The sequence below is a fragment of the Fundulus heteroclitus genome, chromosome 1 (genome assembly GCF_011125445.2).
Source record: "Fundulus heteroclitus isolate FHET01 chromosome 1, MU-UCD_Fhet_4.1, whole genome shotgun sequence".
Classification (NCBI taxonomy): domain Eukaryota; kingdom Metazoa; phylum Chordata; class Actinopteri; order Cyprinodontiformes; family Fundulidae; genus Fundulus; species Fundulus heteroclitus.
The window spans coordinates 43,606,054-43,616,540 of record NC_046361.1 but is presented as its reverse complement, the minus strand read 5'-3'; positions in this window follow the sequence as shown (position 1 = coordinate 43,616,540).

The following is a 10,487-nucleotide window of genomic DNA, read 5'->3' as shown; positions in this document are numbered from 1 at the left end:
TTTCTACATTTTCTCATGATTACAATACCAGAGGGAAATCACCCCTAAAGGGTAAAAATGTTAGCGTACTAGTTTTAGTGTGTCATGTAAGGATCCACAAATTCAGAATGAACTTAGCGAATACATTAAAAGGTCCCTTCCCCATTTTCAAAAAGAAATTAAAATTGAAATGAAACCCGATCAGCTGACAACTATTTGTGTCTATTAAAAAGCCTATATAGGTCTGCATGTAATAATATATTGATGTGTCCTTATATTTCTTATTAATTATCTATGTGAACATTGTCTTCTAGCCTCATGTAGGAATAGAAACAGGTTAGATATGTTCTCATGCTCAGGCAGACCCGGCTGCAGAAACAAATTACGGGGGGGGGGGGGCATTACATTTTTCAGGGGGGCACACTTTAAAAAAAAAAAAAAGCATTTTATATGCTTCAGGCTGAACAGTGGCTCTATGACAACTCCTACAGTGTTAAGAAATAAACTCTCAATAAAATCCCAAAATCTAAATAAATCTAACACAAAGCAATAGTGTATTCAGTGTTACCAAATTAGGCAGGTTTACACCCATTTAGGCTTCTTTTGAACACAATGAGCTGGGACTAAAATAGCTTATGGGCAGGTTGTAAAAATTTAGGAAGCTTTTCAAATTTTTTGGCTTTTAGAAAGAATTACTAACAAAATATATATCAAAATAGTTGTCTATGTCTGGAAGAAAACTAAAACCCTTCTCATTAAACTCATTTTACTGGTCAATTTATTTTTTAAATAAGTCGAATCTGACATCATCAATGAATAATAGTTAATCAATAATATTGATTGTTATAATAAAACAATAAAAGAATATTGGTTAATCAAGTGTCACTATGAAATTGTATTGGTCAATGTAAACGCTCCTAGAGGGTTTGAGTTCTACTGATCAACTTAAATTATTTCATGGCTGTGTGAAAATGTTTTATTGAGCTATATCCTGTAAGAGAAAGTACGTTTATATTAAGGTAGATTTATTACTCATGTTGGGAAGCTATTGATAAAACTTTTTGTTTTTGTTTTTCCGGTTGATCATGATTGTTAAAGTGATCTTGTGTGTTATTTGGTTGACTGATTGTACATTTTGTGTACATTATGGTATGTTCTCATGTATTTCATACTTCTGCGCTTTTAACATGAGAGAGCTTGAGATTTGTGCTTGTTTTTTTATTTTAGTTGGGCAGGTTTTATGCTGGTTTGGGATGGAAACTAACAGTGAGATACAGCAACCTGTAGAGCTGTGTCTTGACTCAAAAGTAAGGTGACCAGATTTCTGAAATCAAATCTGGGGACATTTCTTGCTCGTACATAAAAAACAATACATCTCATCAAGACGAAATTAGGAAACGGGGACAGTAATGGTTTCATTTATTTTTACATATTTATTAATATTTAAACAACAAAAATCAAGTGTGAAAGCCAGGAATGTGCCTCTCCACACTTTTAGTATATCCTAAGATTAATAAAATTAATAAATAGTGTTAATAGAAAACTAGAACTGTGTCTTTGGGTTGGGGTGGGAGTGGAGGGGTCTAAGGTGGTTAGCAGGGTTTTTCAATTTTGTGTAGCCCAAAGAGCTCTGCCACCCCCTAAGGGGAAAGTGACATAAGGAAAAGAAAAACCAGAAAATACAAACATTTAGCCTGTGGCTCTCTGTGAAGACAGAGTTCCTCAACCTTTTAAAAAAGGTGCAACAAATACTTATTCTGCTCATGTCTACATACCTATGAGCAATAGGTTTTTTGCATTAACATAAAAAAGAAGTAGAGGTCAAGCCCGCAGGTAAAGGGTGATACATGTTTCTTACTGTCACCTGGCCACATCAGGGGTCTGTGCATCTCAAATAAGCAGATTAATTTCTTTCCATAATGGGCTATAAGCACAGCTCCACTACTTCCTGAACCTCAGCAGCTCTTTTGTTTCCTTTCTTTCTTTACTGGACAAGCTGATTAATCCAGGTGTGTCTGGCTGGTTACTGAAGTCAGACACACCTGGATTAATCAGGAGCTGCTGAGCTTCAGGAAGAAGTGGAGCTGTGCATGGAGCCTGTTTGGGACAAGAAAATGGGTTTTGGTGTTGTGAGGTGGAACAAAGGCCCAGACTTGGAGACCCCTTGGATCAGTGTGCAGCATGAGCATGTATAAACTTACACAAAGTGTGTATAACTACATTATGTGTATGGTAGTAGTTGATGTGCCAGTATATTGTTTGCTCCTATAAGGTGAGTTAACTCCGGTCAGTGAGTCAGCTAACATGAGATCATCTCTGGTTTCTTCAAGGTGTTCTGTGTCTGAAGAGCCATCAGCCATGGTATCCAGAGGTCTGGATAAAATAAGAGGAGAAGAGGATATATTATGTGCAGAACTGACATTTTTAAGACACAAGAAAAAGATACAACTAATCTGCCTCTTCTTTCTGCCACAGCTAGGAAAGTGCAGTGAAACTCATGTTCAGTGCAGAGACTCAGAAAGAGGTTATATCCTCAGACAATTGGGCTTCTCAACTCAAACCCGAGTCACTCTGTTTTACACAGTATACTTCACACACTACATTACTCAATACGTTACTTTATCACTTAAATCATGTCAACGCTTTATCACTTGAACTTTAATAATCCTCTAAGTAAAATTTTATCTCTTCTCATCAAGTGTTCTTTCCATCAGTGTTCCTATTTTCCTCCACCCATTTAATCTCCTTTCTGACTTCCTATCCTCTTCCTCTCGTATCAATCTTACATTATTCTAAAACAGACATTATATAATTAAAATCAGTTCCAAAAACATTAGAATGTACAACATGAAAACTTCCAATTATTGTTATTTTTATTATTATATCATCTAATTAAATACTACAAATCTAATTACCACAATATTAGGAGCTATAAGCAAAAACAACATAATAAATGGACATTAAACAGGCGGTTATCTCTTCCTCCATCATTCTCAGATCATGTAGATCTTTTCTCATTCAGTTCTCCTGTTACTGACTCCTATTTTTTCATGAGGAGCTTTCATATATCCAAAGTGAGCAGTAGAAAAGCTAAACCTAAACCTGGAAGTCTATGCTCATAAATCAGCAAAACATCTAGTAATAACTCTACTTCCAACTATCTGAAATATAAACTAAAGGTCACCAATCAGTTCTAAAACATCTTTAGAGGAACCCTTGTTGATCCCTGGAGAACCAGCGTACCAGTTTAGCGGTTTACAAAGAGTTTTCAATCATTCTGTTACATTTTATCCAAGTGTCTTTTACTGATGTGAGCAGCAACTCGTGGTCTTGTCTTACTTTTTATTGATAATTTTTAACTTGGACAAAAACCAAACATTTATCACAGGATCAGCCCGATCAAAATACTTACCATGACACAGGGCAGCTCCCCTTGTAACAACGAATTTCCACTTGTTCTTCTTCTGTTTTAAAAGTGGTGCGCTCTTCTTCTTCTTTTTCTTCTTCTTCCTCTTCGTGTTTTAATGGCATCTGACATCCAAAAGGATCATTACCGCCATCTTGTGGTGCGCGCAGCGCACCCAGTTACCGCAACACTAATTCCCCCTCGGTAAAATCGGGGACATTTCCGGGGACAGCTTTAGCCGGGGACAGGTGGTTCAAAACGGGGACAGTCCCCGGAAATCGGGGACGTCTGGTCACCCTACTCAAAAGTCAAGCATTAGCATACATAAACATGAGCGCTGGTGTCAGGCTGAACACTGACTGAAGTAAAAATTCATACTAGAAGAGGTTCTGTACCTAGAGCAGCTAGGAGAACAAGAATCAGAACAAAGCAGAGTTTCCTTCTGCCTACTAGTAACCCAAGTTTCTTCAGTTCAGCAGTTTTCCTGCTTGGTTCTGCTCCTTGGGCTCCTAGCTGTCTAGCTAACTCTCCTAGCTGTCCTTGCTAACCCTCCTAGCTGTCCTAGCTAAGCCTCCTAGCTGTCCTTGCTAACCCTCCTAGCTGTCCTAGCTAAGCCTCCTAGCTGTCCTTGCTAACCCTCCTAGCTGTCCTAGCTAAGCCTCCTAGCTGTCTAGCTAACCCTCCTAGCTGTCTAGCTAACCCTCCTAGCTGTCCTTGCTAACCCTCCTAGCTGTCCTAGCTAAGCCTCCTAGCTGTCCTTGCTAACCCTCCTAGCTGTCCTAGCTAAGCCTCCTAGCTGTCCTTGCTAACCCTCCTAGCTGTCCTAGCTAAGCCTCCTAGCTGTCTAGCTAACCCTCCTAGCTGTCTAGCTAACCCTCCTAGCTAAATGTTTACTACAGAGTTGACTTCAATGCTGAAGTTTCAAACAGAAATTAATAGCGCTGCTTCCAGCTCATAATATTTTTATTTTTGTAATATTACAAGTTTATTTTCGTATCCCTTTAGCTTCATTCTCCTGAATTTATTCTCCTAAAGAATAAAAATAATTAAAATAATCTAACCTGGCCCCATTACTCCAGGAGTGAAATAATTCTGCAAACTGTGACTATTCTGGAAATGTTCCCTCTAAATTCTCATAATATGACATTTTTCTCTTAACATTACCACTTTTGTGGTTTTTTGTTGTTGTTTTTTTTACTTTATTGTCCTAGGTCTTTTTTTCTCATATTATTAATTTTACCTCTTTAATACTCCCCCAAAAAGTCTGTTCCTAAAGGTTCTCATGTGACACGGTTTTATGAAATAATGAAGACCACAATGTTTAGATTTAACAAATTGATCGTTATATTCATAACACATTTACACACATATATATACACATTATATATATATATATATATATATATATATATATATATATATATATATATATATATATATATATTTAGAAAGATATAGACACGTATAGAAAGCTATAATCTTGACCTATAGTTATGTATAATGACACAGCTATTTATTTGGCTTATTTATAATACTTGAAAATCTATTGATAGAATTATTATTACTATGTCTACATATTTTATGTTATTTACTATTTTCATTGCATTTATCATATATATTTACTCTTTACTACTAAGAAGTTTTAAGGTTTTAGATCTCTCTCTTATATTTGCAGAAGGCCTGCAGAAAGCAGAGAAATATGTTGTGACTATGATCAGTGTTTTTATGAACTCTATTCAGCCATCTGGAGTGCTGCACTGTGTGAACTGGGTGAAATCAGCCTGAAATGTGCAGAACCAATCTGGGCCCGGACACACTGACAGATGACGGCTACATTGACAGAGTGTCCTGACATTGTCTGTCGAACAAAACGCTCAGCTGATCTCACTACCTTTACTGTGCCTACAGAAGGAATCATCAACCTCCGTTGTTTTTTTGAGAGTGAGCAAGTGATAGCTCTGATCAAACGATGCAGGTTCAGCATCGGCCACCAAACTACCACGGCACACCTCACAGGACAGCTTCTTTAGAACCTGGCGATCAACAAACCCTGAGATGTACACTAGGGCATTGTCCACATGACCACCAAACCAGGTTGGTAAATAGCTGTGGTCACAAACTACAGCAGGAATGCTGGCAAACGGAGAAGGAAGCTCTTCTGTTTCTTCTGCTACTGGAGAAGAGGACATCTCAAAAGCCGTCAGCGACACAGTTTCATCCTGTGCTGCCACATTTCCTGATGCGCTCAGAGACACACCACACCGCACCATCAAACGGCGAAAGATGGCCTGGAACTGGCAGGCAGAGGGGTTATTATTCCAGCCTCCTACAAGACACACAATCATACTTACATACACAGTTATCTGGATAATATGCACATATAAAGACAAATAACATTGTAAAAACTTCAATAAATAAATTTGTACCTGACGCCCTGATTGAATTAAACAGGAGCTCCAAATGATCCTGGCTGAAGCAGTAGGTACATTTGCACCTTAAAGAATAAAAAAGACAGATAGCGGTAACTTTGGAAACACAGAACAAAGCATCATATGAACTTATGATGCAAACAACAAAAAAGAGAGGGACTGGCCAATAGATCCATTCTATAGAAATATCTTGCAACGCAGTAATAGTCACCTTTTCAATATTCTTTCAACCTTAATTGGGACATTTGATTAAAACATATCTGAATTTATTAACCAGCCAAGAACAGAACATCATATGAACTTAATGTCAACTCATGCAAAACAAAGCTTCACTAACTTTCCAAAAACCTCTTGGATCGGTGTAGGGGTGTGCCATCTTTCTTCACCAGGCTCATCAAGTAGTTCCTGCCTCTCAACAAGAAATCTCTCTCTGCCCAGTTCAAAGAACCTAATGGAGCTTTGAACCTTTGGCACGGGGATTGCTGCTGTTCATTATGTCAAACAGCCTATCAATTATCTAAAAGCAATTAACAGAAATCATTATGCTCATCACCATAAACCCTAACATTTTTATCAGTAATTATAATTTCTACAACATGACAATATTTAGAAAATCTCCTTTCTTAAGAAAAAAAAACGTTTACTGATTAAAGTTGCCATATAGTTGTAGTTTGTGTGTATGTTAGTAATAGTAGTGTTTTATAATCACCTCACAGTGGAATAGCCTTAGTGTGAGCAGAGCCACTCAGAGTCTGTGCAGCCAGAGAAACTTTCATCCTCTGTGAATCAAAATTCAATGTTTGTCTGTAACCCTGTTGGCAGCAGGTAATCCATCGCTGCTTTGGACATCATTCAGATAAATGATGTCCTTCCAGGTGATCTGGCCACTGGAGCTGGTTAAAGGAGCCTGCAGCACATTTGGAGCCAGTTTCAGCATGTGGCGAGCATCCATCATGACAAACACCCTCTCACCAGTCACAGGATGCGGAAAGAAGGTTTTCAAGGACTCTGCTGGGTTTCCCTTGAGCTGGCAGCCAATAGATTGCACATGCAGATATTGGAGGCATGCCCATCCATTGTGACACATAAGACTTTATGCCGCCGCACTTATGAAGTTCCTCCAAAGCATGAACAAGAAGAACCTGCTGAGTCTCTGGCAGTAGTAGACTATTGGGATCTTCCAATGACCTTGAAGGCCAACCACCAGAAAAACAAGAGCTTCAGTAACAACATCATGTTCAGTCAGACCATCCTCCATGTCCACAAATCCAGACATTCTCTGTTGTGCGGGTTGTGCTGGACGTGCTTTTTAATGGCCATGGCATCCAACATCAGACACACACCACCATACTTATTTGGATCTTCTTCCTGTCTTCTCTTTAACACCTCCAGCATCATCATGTTAAGGCCAGCCTGGCATCCAGAGCTCATCCACCTGTTCAGAGAGAAGAATCAGCAGATTCATGTGTCATTGTGCTGTTATAAAGGAGGAACTGTGATCTGCAATCTGGATAATTGGACTGAAATGACTTGTTGTGCTAAGTGCCCTGAGACAGATGTACTAAACTAAAGCTATAAAAAATATTAAATTTAAAGACAACAATATATTTTTTAATAGTCATATAATATCTTTGGCTGTCCACTAACTGGAAGTAGAAATGGTTGATGTTAAAAATATCAGATGTAGGTGTGCAAACCTTTCACTACTCACCCAAAATAAAATACTAATTAGATTAACATTAAAAATGTTTTCATATAACACAAATAATACCTTTGCAACGTGCGTGGATGGGGGAGGTTCATATTAAGAGTCTCTCTAAGATATTTGTAAGCCTTGGGACCATGTAAGTGGAGCGTGATGGAAACTCCCTCTGGTCTTTAATCATTGCTCTGTCTGGATAGAAGCTGGATAAGAAGATCTGAAAGAAAGAAATTACTAAGACCCACTGAAATCTTTAGCAAGTATAAAAAAGGAAGGCCCAAATAATGTCTATTTTACAATTAAAGGAAAGAATGTCCACATTTTTTCTCATTCTACCTGAGTTTGTATCAAGCTGATTTTTTTTTTTTTTTTGAACTTTTTATTTTCAATCGCTGTTTTATATCAACATATACATGTCCACTTTTGTCACATCTCACATTTTGCATCTTAACATCTTTACCCGGATCATTCTAGAAATTTCACCCACATCAGGGATCCCGTCTGTTAAGTCCCCACTACGCCACAGGTCGTCCAGGCGCCCTCGATGAGAGATACAGCCAAACATAGACACATCTCCTCCCAAATAAACATTGGTCCCATCAAGACAAACCCACATTCACTGACCCATCCATGGACGTATAAATCACCGTACTTGAAGTGAGGGGGACAACAGTAGACATTATGAACATACATATTAAAGTAGAAAAAGTACACCATAATACTAATACAAGACGAATTCAAAAGGTACAAAAGCAAAAAATAAAATAAAAATAAAATAATAAATAAATAAATAAATAAATAAATAAATGAATGAATAGAGGCGTCAAGGTTACACTATGAATTTAGTTATAGGTCTCCACTTTGTTTCAAAGGTTTCCAAGCTGATTTTTTAAGTTCTCGTTTATGATGTTCTTCTCTCTGAGAAGAAGACCACCCACAGTTCTCTGTGCAGACTCTCCACCCTAACCAAGGCTTCCCTCAGTCTGGCCCTCATGTCGTCATTGGATGAAGGCAGAGCATAGGTGTGCTCCTAGCACAAAAATAGATTAAAACAATTATGAGTGATGTTTCCTACATTTTATTCATTACAGTGTGTTCTTAATTGCCCCACATGTTTACTTAATTTATAATTAAATACAGACATGATTAAATGTAATGCATCTGTGATACCGATGCAATAAAAAAGTAGTCAGGTCTTGATACGTATTTTTATATTATGAAATTATTTTAAGTTCATCATTTAGAGTAAAACCAGAAGTATAACATTTAACAGTGTATCCTTTATTGAAGTGTGTATCTTTCATCCAAAATTAGTTATTTTATTCATAATAACTAATTAGCCCATGTCCTTCTATTTGGTTGTCAAGTTGATGTTGACAGACATATATGATATATATATATGTTTTCACTAAGGGCCAAAACAAGGAAAACTCTATATTTAAATAAATACTGTTTCAAAATAAACAGGGATCTGGAAAAATACTTTTTTGAAGTGTGCAACAAGATGTGTCCACATGCAATTTCTGTCTTTCTTGTAATTTTGCAGTTAATTCACTTATTAACTACAGCAACATCATAACATTCACAGATGTGAAGCATAACCAGCCATTAATCCTCACAAGTTTAGGCTCCGCCTCTTGGACAAGATAAGAAGAGTCCAGTGACAGGAGCTCTCTTTGAGGTCTGAGACGTCCTGGTAGCCACAGACTAAAACCAAAGATATAGAAATAATTTCGCAGTTTATTACAAAATACAATTTTTCTCCTTCAGATAATATGGCATTTAATTAAATTTAATTATCTGTTACATACAGATAATATGGCAATTAAATGCCATATTATCTGTATGTAACCTAAAACATACACCTACCTTGCATAGATGAGCAGGGAACAGAGCCAGCTCTGATCCTGACAGTCTGACGGTCCTGTTAAAGTCCTCCGCTCTAAATCTCACTGCAGAGCATGGATGAAGGACTAGCAGAAAATCCTTCTCTCCTCATCGCTGTTTCCCACTGCTTCCTTAAAGCCTTATCTTTGGGAAACCTGGAGAGTATAAATGATTTAAGTACTTTAGTCATGTGAATTGACTAATTCACATGGCTGGCTGCTTTGCCTGCTGGATAGTCGTTATGCTGCGCAGGAATTCCCAGTATTTCTCCCAAAGTCCTGATTTTATGGCGGGCAAACAATATCGTACGGATTTGTTTGATTCTTACCTGTGAAAGGAAATGCCAGCAGATCTTGTTTGTTCCGTAAAACGGTTGGTACATTTCCACGCAGCACAGGAATGAGGAATCTTCTCTGATCCACGTTCACTACAACTGAACTTAACTTTTTTTCTGCCCCATACAAGATGGCGGTGACGCTGACGTATGACCCTACGCCCTATGATGCGTCTACGTAGATGATGTCTGTGGTTTGTATGACCAAGCGACCCGCCCCTCTCCAGCTGTGATTTGCTAGCATGTTGTCTTCAGTCGTTGATTTGATTGGTTGAATTGTATGATTGACATATCAAAGATAGTACTAATAGAACGATGGCCACTTCGAGGTTAAAAAAGAAAAACTAAAAGTACAGCTACTGCCCAATGCCTTCCCGCTCTAAAAAAAATTATTTTGATCTCCAAAAGGGGGCCCCGCGCGTGCCCCCCGCGCCCCCGCCTGTATCCACCACTGTAATCTACATTTTGTCACATACTGTTAGTGAGGTTATTGTCCTTTTGCGGTAACGGGGATTTAGCTGTGTTTTAATTGTGAACGTGATTAAACATCTAACCAGCTCCTGGCATGGTGTGTAAGGATGCTGGACAGATACCCGGCCCCTTCATGGCCCCTAACCCAGAAACAGCCGAGGTCCGGCACTGTCCTCCATCCTGGGAGCCTGCCATGAAAATGGCTCGCCGCTGTGCATTCTGGGATTCAGAGTTTTTTTCTCCGTGTGGAGCAGCTCCTCTGTCCTCCAGCAGGTGGCT